Source organism: Sapajus apella, unplaced genomic scaffold (genome assembly GCF_009761245.1).
Source record: "Sapajus apella isolate SASKATOON/1434 unplaced genomic scaffold, GSC_monkey_1.0 scaffold57, whole genome shotgun sequence".
NCBI classification, from domain to species: Eukaryota; Metazoa; Chordata; class Mammalia; order Primates; family Cebidae; genus Sapajus; species Sapajus apella.
Window position 1 is genome coordinate 13,854,069 of NW_022436997.1, and position 24,933 is coordinate 13,879,001.

General features: G+C 38.6%; 1 protein-coding gene and 1 pseudogene across 1 annotated transcript in view; both read left to right on the top strand.

Moving 5' to 3' along the window:
- The window catches only part of KLHL14 (kelch like family member 14), a 98,133-nt gene that overhangs the window by 45,604 nt on the left and 27,596 nt on the right, over positions 1-24,933 (top strand). The gene's annotated exons all lie outside the window — the stretch shown is intronic.
- On the top strand, positions 21,909-22,069 carry LOC116528266 (annotated as a pseudogene).

The following is a 24,933-nucleotide window of genomic DNA, read 5'->3' on the forward strand; positions in this document are numbered from 1 at the left end:
CAGGGGACTTGCAACTTTTAACACTACTTTCTGTGTATACTTCCTCACTTGCAAAAATCATAATGGTAAGGTCCATGTGCCAAGATGTGAATTTCTAAAGAGAGAAAAACTGCATTTGCACTCTAGGTCCTCTGAGTACTAATGACATGGGGGTACTCCTCTGTCTGTGACATATTGGTAAATCTCAGATCTTTGTTTTGTGTTCATTTATAAATTTGTTTGAAGTGTTTCATTACTATAATTGTTAACTTTATCAAATATCAGTAGCTGGTTTTGTGTGTACATAAACATTTCATGAGATTAAATTACTCCGTTCACTTTAGAGCTTTCATTTAAAGAAATGATAAAGCATCGTTTTTTGGTTCTTATTCTTGTCAAAAACCCTAGTCATTTCCCCCACCCCAACTATAATGAAAACACATATGTGCAGATAAATTAAGGGGATGTGTAATGGTTATTTGCTTTCACTCTATCATTAAATTTGCAAAGATTCGATATGCTATATTGTTTGTCACAAATACAAATAAATAAATTTCTAGATATAATTCCAAAGACAATCCGTGATTGTCTCATAATTTATATGTATCTTTAATGCCCAGTTCATTTGCTAATCTTATGGGGCTTACGTCTTACTCCAGCTGATTTCAGCCCTAAACTGAAAAGTCTGAATAGACATGGGTACAGTGTAAAACAAGGAGGTGGGCACTACTGAGTACTTTTGCTAGACAGAATAACCTTTTTTTGACCATTGGAAAATTGTTAAGTTTCCCATACTTTGTTTAAAAAAGTCCAGAAGTATAAAATTCAGACCTTTTTAGAAGCAGCTTTTGTTCATTTATAAAATAAAATTTAGTCATTCACAAATATGGTAACCAACACCTGATTCTACTATGGGCTGCATAAAGCCAAGGATGGGAGTTCATACCCCTTTATAGTCAGCTGCCTTTTCATACAGGGAAATTCCTTCTCCAAGCCATGGGCTGCACCCCAGCCAGCTTGCCCCTTATAAGCATATGTAACTGTGGATAATGGAAGTCTACTGAAAGACAGGATGGATCAATGCAAATCCATGAACACTACTGAAAAATAACAGGACATTTATTCTGCGGAAAGTGGGTTAGTAGCAGCATCCTCATGCATGATGCTTCTTTAAGCAGAACTGATGAGGGTAAAGAGAGCACATGGCAGCCCCATCTGAAGTCTTGGTTGCACTTATCTGCAGTGTGTAATAGGACCCTTGAAAGAATGCAGAAGCATGAATATAAACATATTTCCCAGAATAAATAATTTCTATGCCAATTTTTTCTTTTGAGAAAAATACGGTTTTTCTAAATTTTATTTATTTTTATTTATTTTTGAGATGGAGTCTCGCTCTGTCACCCAGGCTGGAGTGCAGTGGCATGATCTCAGCTCACTGCAACCTCTGCCTCCTGGATTGAAGTGATTCTCCTGCCTCAGCCTCCTAAGTAGCTGGGATTACAGGTACCTGCCATCACACCCAGCTAATTTTTGTATTTTTAGTAGATATGGGGTTTCACCATGTTGGCCAGGCTGGTCTCGAACTCCTGAGCTCAAGTGATCAACCTACCTTGGCCTCCCAAAGTGCTGGGATTTCAGGTGTGAGCCATCGTGCCTGGCCGAGAAAAATATGGTAATAATTGTTGTCTATCCAGGGGTCAGTCAGCAGACTTTTTCTGGGAAGGGCCACATAGTAAACATTTTGGGCTTTGTGGCCACAAGGTCTCTGTCACAATTACTCAGCCCTCCCATTGTAGCACAAAAGCAGCCATAAGCTATACCTAAGTAAATAAACATGGCTGTGCTCCAGAATGACTTTATTTATAAAAACAGGCAGAGGGCTGGATTTGGCCAGCAAGCCATAGTTTCTAACCCTTGCACTATAATCTAAGGCCATAACTGTTTCACTCACAAATCACCTCACTTGGTAATGAGACAATGCTGATAGGAGTAACTATTATTTATTTGACTGACTGAGCCACATCAACCATATGATGCCAGTTCTACTAGAACTTCCATTTCGTAGAGGAGGAAATCAAGGTATAAAGAGGCTAAAAACAAGTTGTACAACACCATGACTAAGAAGCAAAGCCAAGATTTAAACTCAGATAGTCTAACTCCAGAAATCATACCCTGAGTCACAAGCTGTACTGATTCTCAGGGGATATTTTGTGACCTTCATCTTTAACTTAGAGGCAGACACTGTTCTGAATATAAAAGAAACACTTTCTCTGTCAGCAACATGAGGGCAGATATTACGTCTACCTCCATAGCTGACAACTCCCGCATGCCTAGCTCATGGGACATATTCCGCAGACACTGGACAATACTGAATCAGGGAACTACACTCTCATGCTGTGTGAGCCAGGGCCATGGGCAAGCACCAAAGGGGGCCAGACATTGGCTCATTAGCCATGGGGTCCTCCAGTGGAGCATCTGCTGGCTGTACTGAGACAACATCAGCCTTTCAAAGGTATTTCCAGCTCTTAAATGTGTGTGGTGAGATTTTTCTGCTTAATACTCTCTTTGAACTTGCAAATATCTATTACATAAAATGAGCCTATTTGATGACTTCATATGCAAAAACACCTATAATTCCAGCACTTCCTGAACAACAAAGCAAGACCCTGTCTCTACAAAAAATTAAAAAATAAGTAGCCAGGTGTGGTGGTGTATGCCTGTAGTCCCATCCCAGCTACTTGGGAGGCTGCATCAGGAAGATTCCTTGAGCCCAGGAAGTTGAGGCTACAGTGACCTCTGATCTCTGATTGTGCCACTGCACTTCAGCCTGGAAAACAGGGGAAGATCCTGTCTCTAAAAAAGGAAGTGAGGGGAATTTTTATTTTAATAACACCATGCTAAACATTGTAATGAACATTTTAATTGATCAATTATTATGTCTTCACCATTATGTTAAACACATTACAAACATGTTTTATTTAGTGTTCATAAGGCAGATATAACTAGCTAGATGAGGATGAAAAAAATGAACACTTAGAAAGATTCAGTAATTTGTCCGAACTTAAACAGTTAGTAAATATATGTTAACATTCCAAGTATGAAATTTTTACTTTGAAATCTGGGTGCTTAACCACTCTATGACACTGCATTGTCTCTCTGCCTCTCCTCACCTCTAATGGCTTGAGGCTGACATAGAAGAAGAACTTCTGTGTACAAGACACTGTGCTCTGTGCCTAACATGAATTATCTCATTAAATACTCAGAGTAACAATGTGAGGTCAATAGCATTGCTATCCCCATTGTGTTGATCAGAAAACCAAGGTCAGAGATATGTCCAAGTTACTTTGTACTGGAGCCCAAGCAACTGGCATCGGAGCCAGCCTCTGAAACCCAACACTGCACTGCTTTTATCCGATTGCTGTGATTTTAAGGATCAGAGTGGAAATATATTGAGGGCTCTCTAGGGTAATGGAGGTTTACACATTTATTTATTGGATAAATGTTATCCTCATCACCACTCTGGGTAATATCCCTGTGTAATCTTCACAGTTGGAAAGCACTTTCAAATCTATCATTTATTGGTTCCCCCACAATAACCCCGGGAGATAAACAGGCCACTGTTTATTATCACTGTTTGACATATGAGGAAACTTAAGTTCAGAATGGTTAAGTGACCTGTCAAGGTCACGCAATAATTGATGAATTTGTGACTTAAACCCTTGGCTTCTGACCTACTTTAGTTCAGTGTTCTTTCTATTAAGCCATGTTCTATGAAACCTTATTAGGAGTTCTTTGACCTGTAACTGACATTATTTGATCTCTTTCTAACATGATATTCTTTTTTCCAACTGGATTTATTCAGAAAAGCGTTTATATTTCAGAAGCTTTTAAATCACTATAGCCACTTTGAATGGAAAATAATTAACTCCTTGTTTGCAAACAATGCAGAGGGAACCCACAAAGTGCCATATCAAAATAGAGCATGCTTGTTACATAACATAGGGTTCCAACAGGAAACAGATGACACTGTTTAACAATAAGAGAGCTCCTTTGAGAGCTGTTGGCAAAAGGCAAGAACGTCTTAGAAGTAGTGTGCCTCTCTCTCCAACCCCTGGTGCCAGTCAGAGGAACACTGTTCAATGGGGCTCATAATTTGGCTCCAGCAGAAAGTAGCTTGGACACATCCTTGACCTTGGTTTTCTCATCAATACAATGGAGACAGTAATGCAATTGACCTCACATTGTTACTTTGAGTATTTAATTTCAGCCCTCAATACATGTCGACAAGGGGAGAGAGGATTACCAGAACCAGACACAAAGAGGGCTCTGTGGAAAGGGCCAACTAAGGACCTTCATTAAGATGAGAAAGGCAGCTTGCACTGACCCAGAAAAAGATAGCGAAGGGTAAGTACCCTGACCTTCCTCTCCTACCTCCCTCAGTCTTCTGAAAGCAAATCCATCTGGAAGCCAGAGGCAAGGGAGCCCCTAATTTAGTCAGTACCACCAGAGTGGAAGAACAGAGGAAGGACCTGGGGTGGAGAGTGCATCTGTAGCGGCAAAATCAAAAGATGCCAGCATGCTTGGATTCACTATCTGTGAATACTATTTTTTATTAGATGTCAAAATCAACAATTTAAAATGTCAAAATACAGACAGATTTTTGCTTATTTGGAACTGTAATATCTAGTTTGGCTTATCCAAGCTCCTTAAAACCTTAGGTGCTTTGGCCAGGCAGGGTGGCTCACGTCTGTAACCCCAGCACTTTTGGAGGCTGAGGCGGGCAAATCACGAGATCAGGAAATGGAGAACATCCTGGCCAACATGGTAAAACCCCGTCTCTACTTAAAAAAATACAAAAATCAGCTGGGCATGCTGGTGTGTGCTTGTAACCCCAGCTACTCAGGAGGCTGAGGCAAGAGAATCATTTGAACCAGGAAATTGGAGGTTGCAGTGAGCTGAGATTGTGCCACAGCACTCCAGCCTGGAGACAGAGTAAGATTCTGTCTCAAAAAAAGACAAAAAAACAAAAACAAACAAACAAAAAACCTTTAGTTGTTTTCTGTTGTGCCTGACTCAATAGCAACTAAACAAATTGAAGTGGCAGCAGAGGGGAGTGACATGATTTCATCACACAAGCCTGTCCTCCATTGAGGGATAAGCAAACCATTGTTATCCTAGGCCCATTCCCTACAGTGAAAATGATCACACCTGTTAGGTTTTTGGTTTTGTTGTTGTTGTTGTTTTCTAAAAAAATAAAAACAGGGTGTCACCCTGTCACTTAAACTGGAGTGCAGTGGTGAGGTCATGGCTCCCTATAGCCTTCAACTCCTCGGCTCAAGCAATCCTTCCACCTTAGCCTCCCAAATAGCTGAGACTGCAGATGGGTGCCATTATGCCTGGATAATTTCTTAATTTTTGTAGAGACAGGGGTCTCACTAGGTAGCCTAGGCTAGTCTCAAACTCCAGGCTCAAGAAAATCTTGCCCCAGCCTCCAAAAGTTTTGAAATTACAGGTATGAACCACTGTACCTGGCCAGATTTTTAAGATGGGAGAGGAAATGATTTTCTTTGCCAGTTGAAGGTAGTGTTCATGCTACAGTGTGGTGTTGTGCACACATTAATGGTTATGGAGTGAAAATTTGAGTTTGATTCACCTTTCTCAGAATGTACAAGTGGCATTTGTGGTGAGAACTGAGACCATGGTGTGTTCAGTAGTGTGGCTCCCCGCTGGGCTGCATGAGTTTTTATTTGAAGAGCTCAGCTCTGCAAGGGACTGCTCCTCTTCATTTTCCCAGGCTCCTTCTGGTTAAACTTCTCTCTCTTTTTTTTTTTGGATGTGGTTGCTCACAGCATATTGGGCTTGAGGCTGTTTCTGGTAAAGTCACTGCACATTTGAGGGATGGCACAGGTTTCAACTGGGGCCTCCTGATGGTCACAAAATGCTGAAGGACAATATATTAGTCTGTTCTCATGCTGCTAATAAAGACATACCTGACACAGGGTAATTATAAAGGAAAGAGGTTTAATTAACTCACAGTTTCACATTGCTTGGGAGGCCTCACAAGCATGGTGGAAGGCAAGGAGGAGCAAGTCACATTTTACATGGCAGCAGGCAAGAGGGCATGTGTAGAGGAACTGCCCTTTTATAAAACCATCAGATCTCATGAGACTTATTCACTATCATAAGAGCAGCACAGGGAAAAACCCGCCCCATGATTTAATCACCTCCCACCGGATCCCTCTTATAACATGTGAGAGTTATTACAACTTAAGGTGAGATTTGAGTGGGATACAGAGCCAAACCATATCAGAAAACTGTGGCCAGGAGGATTCTAGGGGAGGGTCACAATTTTTAGGTCACGTGGATAGTCATGGATTTAAACGGGTGAGTCAGGTAGGCAAGTTCACTATGGTTGTGATTTGAAGAGAGATGACTGGTGAAATTTTTCCAAACTTTGTTTACACTGGAGAATTAAATATAACCTTTTTCACCACATGAAGAGTTTCAGATTGGTACCTGAGGAAAGCCAGTCATGTGAAAAAGAAGAGACTGATTAATTATCCATTGAAAAATAATATATCAAGGTTGGGAGAGAAGATTCCGTCTCTTGAATGAACAGAAAACAGGTAGAAATATAAATTTTATATGAATAAAACCTGAACAAATGTTCAGTGAGCATAGATACCAATAATGTATCACTTTTTATTATTATTAACTTAAAAAAATTTCAGTATGAAAGTCACTCTTTTCCTTTCTTGTATCCCTTAAATAGACAGCTCCCATTAGGAAGAGCTTATGTCTTACCTCTTAGCTCTATAAATTATTGTGACAAGTGGCACAGGGGTATCAGGGAGGTGGACAGCTGCTGCATGCCCAACCTCTCTAACACTGCACAAAGGTGAATGTGTCTCTGCAGACTACAAATGGAGCCCGGGTTTCTTCTCAGTAGGATGTCAAATGTGGATTTTGCCCCTTTTTGTATGTCCTGCTGCTATCATTATCTTAAGTGTCCAGAGGCATGGAATTGAGGGCATGATTACTGGAGTGCTCAAAAATGGCCAGTCTCAGAGCACTGCCACGCTCCTGGCCTACATAGGAGTCAAGTGCCTTTTCTGTAGAAAACACACTTTGTTAGCAATTGTGCTTTCATGGCTATGGAGTGATGAGATGCCACTTTGCCATCTCATCATTCTCTTGTATTTCCATTTGATGAAACCAATGTGAAGAGGATGATCTTAAAATACATGTTACCAAGGGAGAAGAGGAAGGACTTCAGGAAGAGGAAAGTCATGGCCATTATAAACATGTGAAGAAGACTGATGGGCCTGGCATTGAAATCATGAAGAATGCAGAGTATTTTCTTTGTTAATGACTTCTGGTCCAGAGACAATTCAACTTGTACTTATAGTACTGGTGAGATGGACTTCATCTCAGTGAAAGTCACATCTCTTTGGCTAAGTCATCTACTTGGAAAACACAGCTCTATAAAAACGGTGCTTTCTTATGTAACTTCTTGGATGCCTTTTTTTAGTTACTCTTGAAGCATTAGTGTTTGGCAGAATGTCATCCCAAGCCCCCTTCTCATCCTGAACATTCATCATTGTGACAGCAGCCATAAGAGTTGATGGGTGACCACTAGTCTGAGTTTCCTTCCCAGACTTCTCTCTTGAGGCCGATTACTGTATTTCTGACTGCCTCCTGAACATCTCCAATTGGCCTTAAAACTACCTTGCTTTTGAACCCACTCTGTCTTTATTGTTCTCTGTTGGGAGAAATAGCATCTTCATCCCTCCAACCTGAAATCCTAACTGTCATCCCTGACCCCTCTTTCTCCTCCAACCCCTTCCTCAGCCGATCATAGGTGCTGTGGCTATGATCTTCTGTTTCCGTTCTTATCCATTTCCTCATCCCATTCTCATTGTCAAGCCCTAGCATATAATCTTTCAATGAATCTTCAGAACGTATAAGATGAGATCCAATTCTTTAGCAGGGCTCCTGAAACCTGCCTTCTCAGATTTACATTCTGCTGTCTCTCCTATCCCACACATCGTCCTCCAGTTTTTACTGAATCCATGCAGACCCCTAAAATGTCCTGCTGACATCCAGGCCAGCGCTCATGCCTTTTCTTCTATATGGAATGTTTTCAGTCCTGTTGAATTCCACACACAATCATATTTTGTGGTAGGAATTTTAGATACAAATATGATCTGGCCCACATTATTACGGTCTCCACAATTTTCACAGAAAACATAAATGAATCAGTTATATAGAGTGCCATTGGCTGAGACTGAAGAGAGCACATAGCATTACACCCATCTGGCTATGCATGCCCTTCTGACCAAGCACCAGAGTAACTCTTAGCCCACCTCTGACAAATGATTGCTGTCTCCTGTGTTGTCACAGCTCCCTGCCCATACGTACCTTAGAAATCTTGTTTTGTGATACAGATGTTTAAATGTCTGCCAGCCTACACTTAAAGCATGGATTTTGTACCTTTTGAAAATCTTTTAGCCGCTGTGTCAAGTACATGTAGTAATTATTGAATAAATGAATGAATAATGCCTAAACAACAAAAGCAGCTTAAGCAACCCCAGCTATCATTAAACTGATGACATCAAAGCCAGTTTACCTTCACACCTCATTTATACAGGGAACAGTTCAGATGCCTTACATCAAGTTGTTTGACATATGTAAAATGTCATATAGTGAGGCCTCAACATGTTCATAGTTGTTAATGATGAGAGAAATATCCATTCATAAATTCATCCTCATCTTTGACTCATTCATGGACTTACAAGACATAGTATACTTCAAGTTCAAAAATTGTGAGTAAGCTTTTAAAATGTATTCTTTTCTATGGACAGTTTTATTAGGTGTCTGCCATTGGTGCACAAAACAGGCATTAGCTAAATATCTGTTGGGTGAAAGTGCAGGTTTCCATCAAATTATAGCATGATCTAGTGAAAATTTGGATGAAAGTAGCAGGTACCATTTCTACAAAATGTTTATGGAAGCTAGACTGTGCCATCACTTGGTAACTGCTGGGCTGTAGGAGTAAGAGATAGCCTGGTTTGGTTGGCCAAATTGAGCTGATGATGCCTTTGATCAAAAGATGAAACCAAGAAAATGAACGTTTAGAGGAGGATGAAATGAGGTTAGTCTGTAGCATGTCACGTCAAAATATCTATATTCATCATACTCAGACTTGTGCCTGGAACATGATAGGTGTTCAATAAGTATTTGATGAGTGTATCAATGAAGGAAGCAAGAATTGAAGACTGAGAGAGATTCAAGGGAAGTTCTACGGAAAGATCTAGAACATGTTTTTCTATAAGAGAGGAGAAAAGAGTAGATATACCAATTTAAAAGTCAGCATTTAAGCAAATAGCATCATTGAGATCTGAAAGGGGGAAGAAATAGAGAGGAAAGAAGACAAAATACCCAACTCCAAGAAACTATGATTATGTATGCCCAGTCCTTGGGAGTTCAGTAATAATTATTCATTGAATACATGAATGAAGAAAAACATGAATATCAACTTTTCAGGGGTAGATGAAGAAAGAGCACCTGGGAGTCTCATAGTAGCCCTTGGTGTTTTCTAAAGCATTTTGTATGAATTGTAGACTTCTACGGTTCAACATCTGGCTCCCATTAGGATATGTGAATGATATAGTCTAAATTTCAAGCAACCATGAGGAATTTCTTCCCCTTGTCTTCCTCACTTCGACATGCTTTATTTTTGGTGTGACTTATTTACTTAAATCTATCGTTAAGTTGTACTTGCAACAGATTATTCTTTCCTTAAGATTTCACATACTACATCAGTGACAGGGATTTATAATGTTTTCACGTGTGACTAAACATGGCTGAAATAGAATAAAAATATTCATTCCATTCACCTCATTTGCTATGGTACAACCAAGTTTATGAGAGGTTTTGGAGCTGTTAGTTCAACAACTTGCCCATTATTTGGTAAAGCCCTCCAATTTAGAGAGAGAGGACATATCAATCTCATTCTGAGTTGTCCTTTGTCTTATAGGTCCAGTCTAGACATCTGACTAGCAGATGAGGACAGTAGGACGAGTAAGAATATGTAAATAATTAAAATTAAACTAAAGCTTTTAGGAGTCATAATGTAAAAGGCTCATATCTACAAAACTCATATTTGAAAAAAATTAAAAATATTAACTAGGTATAAAACAATATCAAAGAGAACAGTCAATTTTATATATCAACTATATGAAGTGAAGTAATAAAATTGATTGTTAAAAGCTAAGCAAGCTAGGGCTGAGTGTGGTGGTTCACGCCTATAATCCCAGCACTTTGGGAGGCCGAGGTGGGCGGATCACCTGAGGTCAGCAGTTTGAGACCAGCCTGGCCAACATGGTGAAATGATATCTCTACTGAAAAATACAAAAAAATATTAGCCAGACACGGTGTTGTGTACCTGTAATCCCAGCTACTTAGGAGGCTGAGGCAGGAGAATGACTTGAACACAGGAGATAGAGGTTGCAGTGAGCCGAGATCATGCCATTGCACTCAAGCCTGGGCAACAAAATCGAAACTTTGTCTCAAAAAAAAAAAAAAAAAAAGAAAGAAAGAAAAGAAAAAAAAAAGTCAAACAAGCTAAAAGCTTCACAATTTATAATAATTTTAACTTTCATCATTCTGTTCTCTCACCAAAAAAGCCAGTGTTTTTTTTTTTTTTACAGCTGATACATGATTGATAATTTGTATTTACCACTGCCCTTTGGCTTTGCCTACGCTCTGAAGAATTAAATGACCAAAAGCCAGGCTGAAAGGAGGTAACTGAAGAAATAATAATATTGGAATAATATTCAAACCAGAGCACTGGTCATTGAATAATCATGAGTTGACTACATTTTAAAAATATAATCATCATTTATCACTATAATCCAAGAAATCTTGTTTCTCAGTTAATAAAAATTTTTCCCATAAAATGACTTCTAAATGTCAGATGAATGTAATTCAAAGAATGAGAACATAAAATTAGTATCTGTTTTCAGAAGCACCATTAAGACCTTTTAGTAATTTCACTGACTTTAGATTTTCCAATTGAAGATCCACCTATAGACATTTCTTTCAACTCATTACTGTATAGCAGAAATGAACATTGGGCAGCTCTTCTCAGCTCAAAGGCTCTGATTGGTTTGAAAACGATTTTCCCCACAAAGGATGATTATACCAATTTGCTACAGTCATCTTTGACTATTAAGGATTAGAAAGTTAACTGCTACTTGAGATGAGGAGCTATAATTCATAAAGGATCTAGGTTAAGATGACAAGAAAGATTAGAAGATATGTTGAAACTATGTAATCAGAAAAGATCACCCATATTTAAATATATGTGTATTTGCAAAAATCTGAGAGGGCATTTTAAGGTAAGGTAAAGACTTTTTATTTTTTCAACTTTGTCATTAAAATGTTTGCTCCTAACATAAAACAATTTATTATATAAAAACGTGAATTCAATAAAGCAAAAGATAGGTTGAAGATACTAAAAAAAGATCATCTATCAATAAATTCCCATGCATTTATAAAAACCTGGAACACCTTCTTTAAGGTAAGGAGGAAGACTTTCTCTTTTAACTTCTCTAAAATGTTTGTCTCTTGAAGCAATTTACCCATTTTGAAAAGTGAATTTCATGTATTTGACTCTTGTGTAAAATTATTCCCTGAAACTCAAAGAAAATCATATCATTTTTCCAAACACATATTCACCCTATATAGAGATGCAAGTTTATATTAAAACATGGATAAAAGTTGCTTATAGACTAAAGGACAGTGGTAAATTCTAGCTCATTACATCTCTACTATGTCAACACCACAGGACTTATCTGCAGATTTTTCAAGATATTGAGAAATCTGACCTGTTTTTAAAAATCTATCTTTAACAATATTAGCATAGGGTATTCCTGCTAAGTGTCTGTACCTATGGGTTTCTAAAGGAGAAGCTATTTTATAGTGCCCTCAGGACTCATGTATGAAATTCAAAAATAGGTTGCTGTGAAAGGTTGAAATAGATTTTGGTCTAGCTCAAATATTTGGAATACTAAGCCAGAGTAGAGTCAAGAAAATAATATTGACATTCTCCAACTCAATGTAATTTCCATAAAAAAAAAAATAAGCACCAGAGTTTTAAAGGCCCTTAATTGTGGCCTTAGTGTTGTAAGTTTAATCTTTGTTTTTGTTGGCTTTGGAATCCTGTACCTGAGCATAGCTCTTGATGCTTTTTCTGGGGGGTAAGCAAAGAACAGTGTACACCATCTAGTGGCTCAGTTCAAAACTGCTGCAGTTAACAAAAGGCGAGTTTGAACTTTCTAGAAAGCAGCAATGGGTGTTTGCAGCCATGGCAATTAACAGACTTTATTCTTCCTTCAGCATTTCTCCAAGAGGCTGAGAAATACTGAAGTGGTTGCCATGAATTCCAGAGAGAAGCTCTCACGGTACATAAAAAAATTCAATCTTGAAAGTTAATTTAAATCGTCCACAGTTAAAATCCTACTTTATTTCAACTATGTATCTATAATTACTCTGCTTTAACGAGAACTCTTTACTTGCCTTCTTAATACCAGAATTAATATTACTACTGTAATACTTTGTTCTATCAGGAAGTGGGCAACTTGGATGAAAGAGGAAATGGGTTCCATTTGTGATATGCTAAGTAAATTGCTTCTTTAAATCATCGCCAAAGCTGTGGTTGCCAGCCTATAAACTCCTAGACAGCCATGGAGCTAACACACAAGGGGTTCTTGAGTCCACAGTCAAAGATATATTCTCTATAAATTGAATATATAATGACTTCTATTTATACTGGATTCACCGCTGCAGTTCAAATGCAATTAATAAAAAAGCATTACTAAATTATCGATAATTTACTTGTTACATAATTTTCATCAACAAATATTAGTATAGCACTCTTATCTAGAAATGTGCAAAAATATGTTTATTTATTTGTAAATTTTATTAAAGGTAGATTTTTAAAGAAATTTAACAGTGTTGATTTCTGCAGTTACACTTCTAGGAATTTATTCCAAGAAAATAATTATTCACATGTTACAGGATATTCATTTTAATGTTGTTTATAACAGCAAAAACATTAGAATCAAAATTAAGTGTTTTAAAATTAGAGATTGTTGAATAAATATTAGTTCAGCCATACCAAAAAAATAGCATACTACTATTTAAAACTATGAATGAAGATCTACATTTATTAACATGAAAATAGCTTATCATATATTTAGGTGAAAACAGCAGATTATAAAAGCATATACACCATAATTCATGTTTATGTATAGATGAGTGGGCAAAGAAAAAAGTCTAAAGGATATTTTTTTTTCTTTAAAATAGAACTGGGGTCTCCCTATGTTGTCCAGGCTGGTCTCAAACTTCTGGGCTCAAGGGATTCTCTCACTTCAGTCTCCTAAAGTGCTGGGATTATGGGTGTGAGCCACCATGACCAGCCTAAAGGCTATTTTTTATCCCAAGAGAAATAAGTCATTTATTTTTCAAAGCATAATAAAAAAACAGGAGTCAGGATAACCCCAAGACTTTTGTCCTGAACAGGTAGAAGGATAGTGTTGACAGTGGCTTAGGTGGGAAGGGGAATATTTGGAGGGAAACACCAGGGGTCTGTTTGGGGACACTGGTAAGTTGAAGAGCCTTTTTGATACCCAAGTGGAGTTAGATTGAGGTTTTAACATCATGCTCTGGAGGTAACTTTATTAGCTTTTTCTGTAAGGAGCAGGATAGTAAATATTTTAGACTTTGCATGTCAGTATGTCTCTACTCCAACTATTCAACTCTACAGTTGTGGCACAAAAGCAGCCAGAGACAATACATAAACTGTTGGAAGCGGCTATGTTCTGATAAAAACTTTATTAAAAAAAAAAAACAAAGTAATACTTGTGGATGGAAGTGAGAAAGATTTAAAAGCAAGCTCTTGGGCATGCTGAAGTTTACAGATTGAGGAGATGAAGAGTAACCAGCAAGGAGTACAAGCAGGGAGCAGCCAGTCAGGGGAATGGAGGATCCAGAGAAAATGATTTTGAAGGCATGATCTACTAGGTCAAATGTTTCAGGTAGATGATATGAGATGAGCTTTGAGAAGTGGCATTAGATTTATCAACATGATGTTTAATTTAATAACACTGTGTCCATGGAATGATGAAACCAAAAACCAAATTGGAACAGGTTGAAGTAAAATTGGGAAAAAAACCCTGGAAATTTTGAGCAAAGATAATTTTTTGAGGACTATTTATATAAAGAGAAGAAGAGACATGGGATAGGTAGAAAGAAGAGGATACTGATTCAGGAGATGTCTTTTTTTAAGGTGAGCAATATAGCAGCATGTTCCCCTGCTGATAGGGGAGATCTGATAAAGAGGGAAAAATCAATGATGCAAGACATGATAAAATTTCTGAAAAAAAATAACCTTGAGTATTTGAGAGGACCTAGTACACAAATAGAGGACTCGACTTTAGTAATGAGCATGGAAGGTCCCTCTATGCTAACAAAGGGAAGGCAGAGTCCAGGTATATTGATGCAGGTAATTTGGTAGGTATAAGGCTGGGAGGCTGGGAGAGTTCTTTTCTAAATGTTTATATTTTCTTAGTGAAAAAAGAAAATGATGTTATCAGCAAAAAGTAAATCAGGGAACAGATATTAGAGAGCTGAGGAGAGAGAACAAATCTGAAATAGTCATTTAGGACAAAGGTGGGCAACCTTCCCCTGGAAGGAGCAAGATAGTAAATATTTTAGACTTTGCATAACATTAGGTCTGTGCTCCAACTTTTCAACTCTGTGGTTGTGGCACAAAAGCAGCCAGAAACAATACATAAACTGTTGGAAGTGGCTATGTTCAAATAAAACTTTATTAACAAAAACAAATGGTGGGCCAGATTTGGCCCATGAGCCATGGATTGTTAACCCTTGATTTGAGAGAATAGGATAATGAATGGTCTAAAAGAACATGATAGGAATTTCAGGCAACAATAATATGAACTTAAAATTAGGCTTATTCACAGAGTAATATAAATTTCTCTCATCACATTCAGCTCTGTGGGTGTTTGTATGGGCTGAATATAGGCAAGATTTGGTTCCGCTATACAACTATGAAGAATAAAGCAAGAGGCAAGAAAGCTGAGTGTGTATGCCAGGAAGTTACTCCAAAGAAGAGCTATGAAAACTAAGTGGAGTCAGCAGAGAATAAGGATATGAGGGTATGTGTGAAGAACAGTGAAAAGGAGTTAGGCTTAATGGATTTTGGCCTTGCTACCAGCCCTTGATGCTCAGATACTCTTCCTGAGGGAAGAGGACAGTTCATTAGCTACTTTATTGAAGAATAAGAGATAAATTGTGGCTCAAACTTGTTGAATGACTGCATAGAGCAGGCAACATTTTGCAAGGTAAGAGTGATGTTACTCCCCATTTTATCACCAGGAAAAAGAGAATCCAAATCTATTCAGAAGTAGTGTTTGGACGGCATTCTTATTTACAAAAACATCTAGTTTCTTAGTTATTAAAAGTACTCCTTTTCTTCCTCTTTTTATTATATAAAAATGCTCTTGTCTACTCCTTCTCCCCAAATACTGCATATACCCATTGTCACATGCTAATTAATCCTCTTTTTCTTTTGCTGTCCCCCATTTTCTTTGCCTCTTAGCTTTTACCTGCAGCTGTGCTTTACTTTCTCTGGGCTGTGACTTGAAGAGGTTTATACTCTTCCTATTTTTTCCCTAGAAACCATTCTTTTGTTGGATTTCGACATTCTGAGATGATGGCTTTTTTACTTTGGCAGAGCATGCACAGGTGATGAATGTTACCAAGATCTAAGAAGGGGGCCTATTTGCTATTCACAGTTAAGGCTTTGCTCCCATCCTTAAACTCTCTAGGTCTTTCCACCGAGAGCAGTAGGGTTTTTGGAATTCAGGGACCTCCACCATCTTGGCTCTTGTTATTTTTCTACTTTACATCCCATTGCTCCTTACACCTCCCCTACACACCAGCCAACTGTTAGACACCCAAAGCTGCCTAACAGTTCTCCAGCCGCCATGCGTTTGTGCACACAGATGGCATTGATGGAACCTCCCTGAACCCCTCTCTATCCGTCCATTTCTTGCCCTTTCTTTGATGGCCCAACACAAATCCACCTGTAGTTATTATTTTCCAAGAAATCTGAAAAAAACAACAACAAAAAAAATCACCCTTCTCATGATCATCTCTTTCTGTATCTTGGAACTCTATTACATCATTACCTATAGTCTGCTTTATGTTAAATTTACATATGCATATAAATTATCTCTCTATAGGACATGAGCTCCTGATAGAGAAGCTTACATTCTTTTTTGTTTCATATATAGCACATAGTAGGTGTCTGATATATATTTGTTAAAAATTAAATGAAATCCCTTATCCTTCTCATGCAAATGTGAGTTGTTAGCTAGTAAGTTTAAACCACTGTGTAAATCTTAAAAATATGAGTACTTGTGTCACTTTATCCTGTCCACATGTCCAGATATCATCATCTCCTGGAAAACATACATTCCTGCCCCCTTATAACTCAAGATTGTATTTTGATTCAGTTCTATAAGAAATCCATGCTTCATCAATTGCAAACTTTTGTTAAGTAGTCTCTCAAACTTTGTTCATTTGGAGATGTTTTGCTTGGAGAATATTTGTGAAGAAACAAGAGACAGGAGACAACAAAAGAACTACCTTTTTTTTTTTTTTTTTTTTTTTTGGCTCACTGCAACCTCCGTCTCCCAGGTTCAAGCAATTCTCCTGCCTCAGCTTCCCAAGTAGCTGGGACTACAGGAGTGTGCCACCACACAGGGCTAATTTTTGTATTTTTAATAGAGACGGGATGGTCTCTATCTCTTGACCTTGTGATCTGCCCACCTTGGCCTCCAAAAGTGCTGGGATTACAGGCATGAGCCACCTTGTCCAACCCAAGCCTTGTGCTTTACATAAGTTATCCAATTCAACTGAATTCTCACAATAGCCCTGTCAGGCAGATAACATAGTCAATGTTTTATTGATGAAGAAAAGCAAGACTCCTAAACTGACACAGTTAAATGATATCAAACCTGGTTATGACAATACACTGTCTTCCATTTTAAACAGCAAATTGTATATAAATCTGTAATATTGAACTGAGTAACTGAATCTACATACTTATTTAATTACCTTTTCCTGTCAGCCAAACTGCTTTACTTTCTCTATTTAAATTTTTAAAGTATTATTTGCAAATAACAGAACTCCAATTCTGTATCACTTATTTTGTCTTTAATTTAACAAACACTTATTGGGCACCCACTATGTGCAAAGCATTTTGCTAGGCATTAGAATTTCAGTGGTGAACAGGACACTCCTTGTCTTACCTATGTAGTTAATACGCTAGCATAGAATTAAATCACTTGAGGTCAGGAGTTCAAGACCAACCTGGGCAACATAGTGAGACTCCATCTTTACAGAATCTTTAAAAATTACCCAGATATGGTGGCACACACCTGTAGTCCTAGCAACTTGGGAAGGCTGAGGTGGGAGGATCCCTTGTGCCCAGGAGTTGGAGGCTGAGTGAGATATGATCACATTACTGTACTCTAGCTCACGTGACAAAGTGAGACCCTGTCTCTAAAAAAAAAGTATTTTAAAAGTAGGCATTATCAAGTGCTACCAAGATCACAAAAGAAGGGTAAGGGAGCAGAGAATGACAGCAAAGGGCTTTCTAAATGGCACTGTCAGGAAAGTTATCTCTTCTAGCAGACACCTCAATTTAGTTATAGAGTGAACCATCATAAGAATATTTGAAGGAAAAACGTGTCAGCAGCAGAGAGAAGAGCAAGTGCAAAGGGCTGACACAGGAACGTGTTTGGAGTGTTGCAGAAGCAAAGCAACCAGCATGGCTGGAGCACCATCAGTGAGGCAGAGTGTGGAAAAGGAGCTTGGAAAGGTAGCCAGGGCCAGGCCCTGTGATCTTCGCAGGCCATTCTGGAAACTTTAAAATTTATTTCCTTGAGAAGTAAGGAAATTACTGCATAGAAGTGAATGTCATCATCTGGCTCTGGTTTTAGAAGGACCTTTCTCAGTAAATTATGAAGAATAAGCCAAAAAGGGACAAGAATAAAAGCAAGGAGACCTGTGAGGAGGCTATTGCAAAGTCTATGGAATATAGGGGGTTTAATGGGCCACATGACCAGGAGGGCAGGGCAGTACTGGCCTAAGAATGACTAAGAAACAAAATTTCAAAGTCCCATCAAGATTGCTTCTCTGAAAGTCTCATTTCTCACAACACAAGCTCCTCCTTTGCTCAGACCTGCTTCTCTACTGCTGTGAACAGCTCCAGGATTTGTGATCAGAAAAGAAAGGGCTCTCCTTTCAGCTCCAGTGTAAAAATCCCTTGCAAGGACCTGGTTGGATCATGCAACCCTCTCTAGACCAATCACTCACGTTCTACTGCTGTGTGTACAGGCCTGGCCTTGGTGAGTCAGGTAATGGGGTGCTCTAGAAGGGGCAGCAGGATGAAAGAAGTTTACATTTTCTTTATTTTTTAAAGATATAGCAGGGGTGCTGTGAAGACAGCAGAAGAATGTTGTGTCAGGGGAGAGATTGAAGAGGGCACACTGCTACCTAAGCCAAACCCCAACGACTTCTCCTTTCTCTAGATTTCTTTGACACAAATATCAGTGTTTCAAATACATTGCAGATGTCCCTAGGGAATAAAAAGGGCGACAACACCAATTTCTCTGACAAATCCTCTAGCACCTCTGGTGGGATGGCATTGGGCACTAGTGGATTCTCAGGAGAGATATGCACATTGGCTCCAACCAGAGAAAATTGGAGCCATGCTTTCTTAAAAGTGTTCCTCAGAAGCCCAGAAGCAGTTTGTCAGGAATACGTCCATCCATCCATAATCAGTTTATTGAATGAGCTTTACATACAAGGCCAGCCAAAAACAACTTGATTGTTTTCAGCTACCTATTTTCAAACCCTCTCTGTTGGATGATTTCTCTCTCCCTGTGGGTTGTACCTTGAAAAGTTCCAAGGCAGACCTAGTCACTTCGGAGCATTAAATCATCCACTAAATATATTTAAAGTTTCTCCAACTCCTACTATATCAGGAATCCCCAAGACTACCCCTGGGTTCAGTGACTCACTGGGAGAACTAACAGGATTATGGAATAGCCATGCTTACTGCTGTGATTTATTACAGCAAAAGGATACAAAGCAAAACCACCAAGATAAAAGATGCACAGGGCAAAGTGTCGAGGAAACCTAGCCCAAGCTTCCAAGAGTCCTGCTCCTGTGGAGTTACACAGGACACATTCATTTCTAGCATCGAATTGTGACAACACACTTGAAATGCTATCTACCAGGGAAGCTTGGTTAGAAACTCCAGCCCAGGGGTTTTACTGGGGGCTAGTCAGATAGGCATCTTCTAGAACATACCAAAATGCCAGACTACTAGAAGAAAAGCAAGTGTTCAGCATAAATCGCAAACAACCCGAGTTGTTTATGTAACATTCATGCTACTGAATCAACAGAGAGCTACTCTTATCAGCTAAGGTATTGGGAATGCTCCTGAAATCTAAGTTCTCAGATGCCAGCCAAAGGCTAGCTTTGCAGGCAGCCCTTTCTGAGGAAGCAGCTTCAGGCCTGCTACGGAAACTCTTTCCTGCCCACACCTGTATTAACATGAGAGTGAGCCAGGCTGGCCTGCCCTGGAGGAAATCAGCCATGCTGAGTATTCTGGTTTCGCCAGGGATGCAGCTAGAGGAGGATGCGGGGCAAAGGGAGAAAAGCTCTTACTTGCCTTGTTTCCAGGACCTGGCTTCCTGATCTTCAGGAGGCAACTGATAGAAAGTTGAGTTTGTCTGGTGATGAGCTCTCTTTATGAGTTCTGTTGTGAGCCTCTTTCTGAAGACTTCCTACTGCCCCATGGGCTATGCCCACTACATAGCTTTTCTTAGCTTCACCTTGAACTGGCAGTTAATCTTCTTGTAGTGGGAGGGGGTGTCTTTTCGAAACAGCTCTGGCCAAGCAAGCCTCCACTGCACCAGCTTAGCCCACAGGAAGTTACTAAGTACCATTGCCCCACCAAATCCAGAAGTGCAGGTCACTTCTCCCCAGCTCCCCCTCAGGCTCTCACAACAGACAGCTTCCCCCAGCCTCTTGCTTTCAGACATCTCCCTGTGCCTGTCAAGCTCCAGGAGACATGCACATATCTGATCCAAGAATTTTACCACTCTTTGCCTCATCTTTAGAGTGGAGGGTGAGAGAAGTATTATTTTCTCTTGTTGATGGAAAATGCACAGTATTCGCACAACTATTTTAAAAAAATAAACAACCTATTCACCAGCTGTGTTCCACATCCTTGTATATATAGACTGAATACATGTGTGTGTGTACATACAGACAATCACGCCAAACCAGTTGAGAGGCCAAGTTATCAAGTCCTGCATAGATAGCTCGGTATGTATCTTTGGATTGTCTTAGCATTAAGTTCTCAGCCGATATTCTAAGACTAGAGAAGTGGCAAATATTCATATCATTCATAAATATATTTACAAATAAATATTACTTAGTATTCAGTGAATGTCTAGTTTTTCCAGTTAAAAAACAGTGCCTAAAAAGTGGTAAAAGGATTTATCATATTGTTCTACATATTCTGACCTGCACTGCTTCAGTTCTTCACCTTTTCCCAGCAATCGAGATTGCAGAACCTCCTCAAAAGATGGCTCTAGGCCTCACCATGGCCCTGACCATCCACCCTGGGCACGTCTCCATAGATCATGGACTGCACCTTAATTTCTCTCATGTGTGACAAGCTGTTGACTCAGTTTAATCCTGATCTCTTGGCCCAACTACTCTAGTACTTACTGGACATAACACATAAACATGCATATACCATGAAATGGCCATTGGAAGACTGTATGACAAATTCCTCTGAATCTTTGTGGTGAAATAGGCTTTAAAGTCAAATAAGTGCAATGGCACCAATAACACACTGAGTTAGCTAGAACCAGTGCAATGACAGATTTTCTAAAAGGAACAAAGGTATTGCTTATAGTTCTGATAATGCTACCAAATGCTTCTAGAATGATTAGGTGGCTCCACATGTCAGGAAAGATTTAATTAGATCAGAGGCTGTGATCACCGGATTCTCTAAGAAGAGAGTGGTCCAGAAGGGAACTTGAATAAGTAGAGCAGACCCACTACCCAAAAGGACAGTGTAGATAAAAGCACATTCCTTTTATTTGCACAATTGTCTCCCAACACATTTTCTCAGGCTTCAATTAAAAATTTGATATTGTAATAATATAATCTTTTTTCTTATTATTTATTTATTTTGAGACAGTCTTGCTCTGTCATCCAGGCTAGAGTGCTGTGGTGTGATCTTGGCTCAGTATAACCTCCATCTCACAGGTTCAAGTGATTCTCCTGCCTCAGCCTCCAAAGTAGCTGGGATTATGGGCATGTGCCACCACATCCAGCTAATTTTTATATTTTTAGTAGAGATCGAATTCCACCATGCTGGCCAGGCTGGTCTTGAACTCCTGGCCTCAAGTGATCCACCTGCCTAGGCCGCTCAAAGCGCTGGTATGACAGGCATGAGCCACCACACCCAGCCACAATACAATCTTTTGAAAATTTTTATTTTATTTTTAATTGACAAATAATGTATAGGGTACACAGTGACGTTTTGCTACATATAATGTATAGTAATCATATTAGGATAATTAGCACATTCATCATCTCAAACATTTACCATTTCTTTGTGTTGGGAACATTCAACATTCTCCTTCTAGCTATTTGAAGCTATATAACATGTTATTGCTAACTGTAGTCATTCTACAGTGATATAAAACACTAGAACTTAGAAGATTTTAGAAATTTATCTAATTCTAATCGCTTCTCAGCCTTTTGGCTAAGATCAAGCATAGAAATTGATCTAATAATTCATTTTTTAAAATTAAGCTAATAATTAAAAATTATATCACAGGGCCTTGCCCAAGGCCTGGCACATAGTAGGTGGTCAGTAAATATTTGTGGAATCTGTGTGTCTTTTCCTGATAATGACATTTACTGCTGCAACAGCCTGGAAAAAGCTTTTTTCAGCCTTCTGATTAAGCTTAAGCCTCACTTTCTCCCTGAAGTTTTTGTCATTTCCTCCCTGGAGCATCTATTGCTCTTCTACCTGGAGTGCTCTGTGTCCTATTTATCTGTTCTCATGTTCTCTCTCTCTGTCTACACAGTGAGCTCTGGGATGAAGGAATGATATACAATTCATCTTCATATGCTCAGAGCTTATCATAATAACTAATAGGTATGCAATACATATTTTTGAATGAAATGAACTAGCTGATTGAAATATTGTTCTTTTGAGACAAAGTCACGCTCTGTTGCCCAGGCTGGAGTACAATGGCATGATCTAGGCTCACTGCAACCCCCGTCTCCCTGGTTTAAGCGATTCTCTGCCTCAACCTCCAGAGTAGCTGGAAGTACAGGTGTGTGCAAACACACCTGACGTATTTTTAGTAGAGACGAGTTTTCACCATGTTAGCCAGGTTGGTCTCAAATTCCCGACCTCTGGTGATCTGCCCATATCCACCTCCCAAAGTGCTGGGATTACAGGCGTGAGCCACCGCACCCTGCCCGAAATATGATTCATAATTAGACCTTTTGATACCTTGTGGGTTTTCAAGTGAATCACTAGAGTTCACCTTCCCATATTTGAATATATGGGATTTGCATCAGAAAACGCCTCATAGATCCTTATTATGTAGGCCACATCCATTTCCTTCCTTCTGCCCTCAATAATTTGGGGCAACTATGGAGCCATGATCTATGATAATTTAAACTACATAACAATCATTTTTGCTATACTGTTGCCATATATCCACCTTATAAATAGCCCTGATTCCCTTAACCTTTGTCAAAAGATTTTATTATCAAATGCTTAAATAATATATGTTGCTCTACTACTTTAATTCATTTAGAGGGTTTACCATTTTTGACATGAGCCTTTTTGAGTATAGAACAATAAAAAGTATCAGAGTGATACTTTCTCCCAGAAAAATATGATCTGGAAGACATTGTGCTGACACTTGGAAAAGGGCAATCATCAAAGCTCTAGAGTATTTCATTGACATGTCTCTGAAATATACAACACTTTGTCAAACAGGAAAAAAAAAACTAACCTTTGAAAGAGATGGCAGCTTTCATTCCCAAAGACGTTTTACTTTCCAAAAGTAAAAATGAAACTATATTTAAGCTCCTACTAGCATGCCAGGAAGTATTCAAACAGTTGATATTAAAATAACAAAATTATAATTTAGGAATATATTAATGAAAATATTTGAACTTAGACAAAAATAAGACTTTGAAGATGAGTTTTGCTTAAATAGCTAATAGAAGCCCTTTGTGAAATCACATTAATCTCACTGTTTATTAGCACTTCTCCAAGTTAAGTGTTCAGAACTAAAACTGTAAATCAACAAGATTTTATCGAAAACCTTTGCCCTTGTCACAATTAGGTCTTATCATAGTTCTGAAAAGAAATAATATATGGACAGTCTTTGAAAAGCTTACAAACATCCTTTGCTTAAAACTGACATATGTTTGCATGGGTGGCATCTATCCTAGAAGCCATAGAATCCTTACCAAAGGCACGTTTTTTTCTTTTTTTATTCTTTCACTTCCTCCCTCCTTCACATCTTCTGGCATCCATCACAATTTTTTCCACCTTCCGAAAAAGTAAATTCCACGGTCTCCCTTAGCTAGCATTCAGTCATTCGTGCTACTAAATTAACATTTATTGATTCATTAATATTTCTGATTACTATGTTATGCCTAAATGCTATAGGGATGCCAGAATCTAGCTCAGTACTATGCATTGGGTTCTGTGTTAAGCATGAAGCTATGGAGATGATAGCATCTGGCCTTCAGGGGCTCATAGATCTTTTGGGGGTGAGAAGCCAAAGACAAGCCATTTTAATACACTGTTTCATCAGTTGGTAAGTGATACAGTAAAAGCATGCATTTAGTCCAGTCATTGCATAGATGAGAGAGTGATGAAGCAACCCTCACTGTCAAGAAAACTGACCTGTAGATACAATTTTGAACTATGAGAGACAAGCTCTCTTGGTTCTTGCACAGCCTCCTAAATGTGAACTCTTTTTAGATTTATACGCCTTAAACTCATTTAAATAACTTTGTCTCCAAAGGGATCTGGTTTGGTGTGTGCAGAACAGGTAGGAGGTAAGGGAGAAAGTGCTGGCCACCTTTGGGTTAATTCCAAACATTTGCCAACTCATAACTGGATTCAGACCATAAAAATCTCTTACAGGGCTAAATTTTCCAGACTAACTGTCCATAATGATCAAATCATCCCCCAAATACACAAAATGTTTCCACTTATTTGTAGTTTGAAACTATAGTACAGCCCAAACAAATATAACAGAAAAAAATAGCAGAGCTTTTTGTATGCATTATTTATTCAATAATATCTATCAAGCACTTCCTAATGTGTAAAATGTTTTACTGTGTATCTGTTTCTATCTCCAGAAATCCATTAGCCAAGTTCCTAGATCTTTGCTGAAAGACTGAATGGTAGGATTAAACTAACTAGCAAATTTTAAAACATTTATGTTTCTTAACTGCATTTACTATAAAATTGAAGTTGTTTAAAAAAAACCCTTTAAGATTTCATGGCAAGGAATATTTAAAATTATAAAGTAAGGCATGTTTCTTTCAGGTTATTTGTTTTCAACAGCATGTAATTGCTATTTGAATTTGCTTCAATATGTAAATAGTTCACAAATATATATTCTAGCAGTATCATGCTTCCAAGATATTTATTTTGTCCGTTCCTAGAAAATACCTTAAAAACAGAAATTATGTAATTACAGGTAACATAAATTACATCGAGAA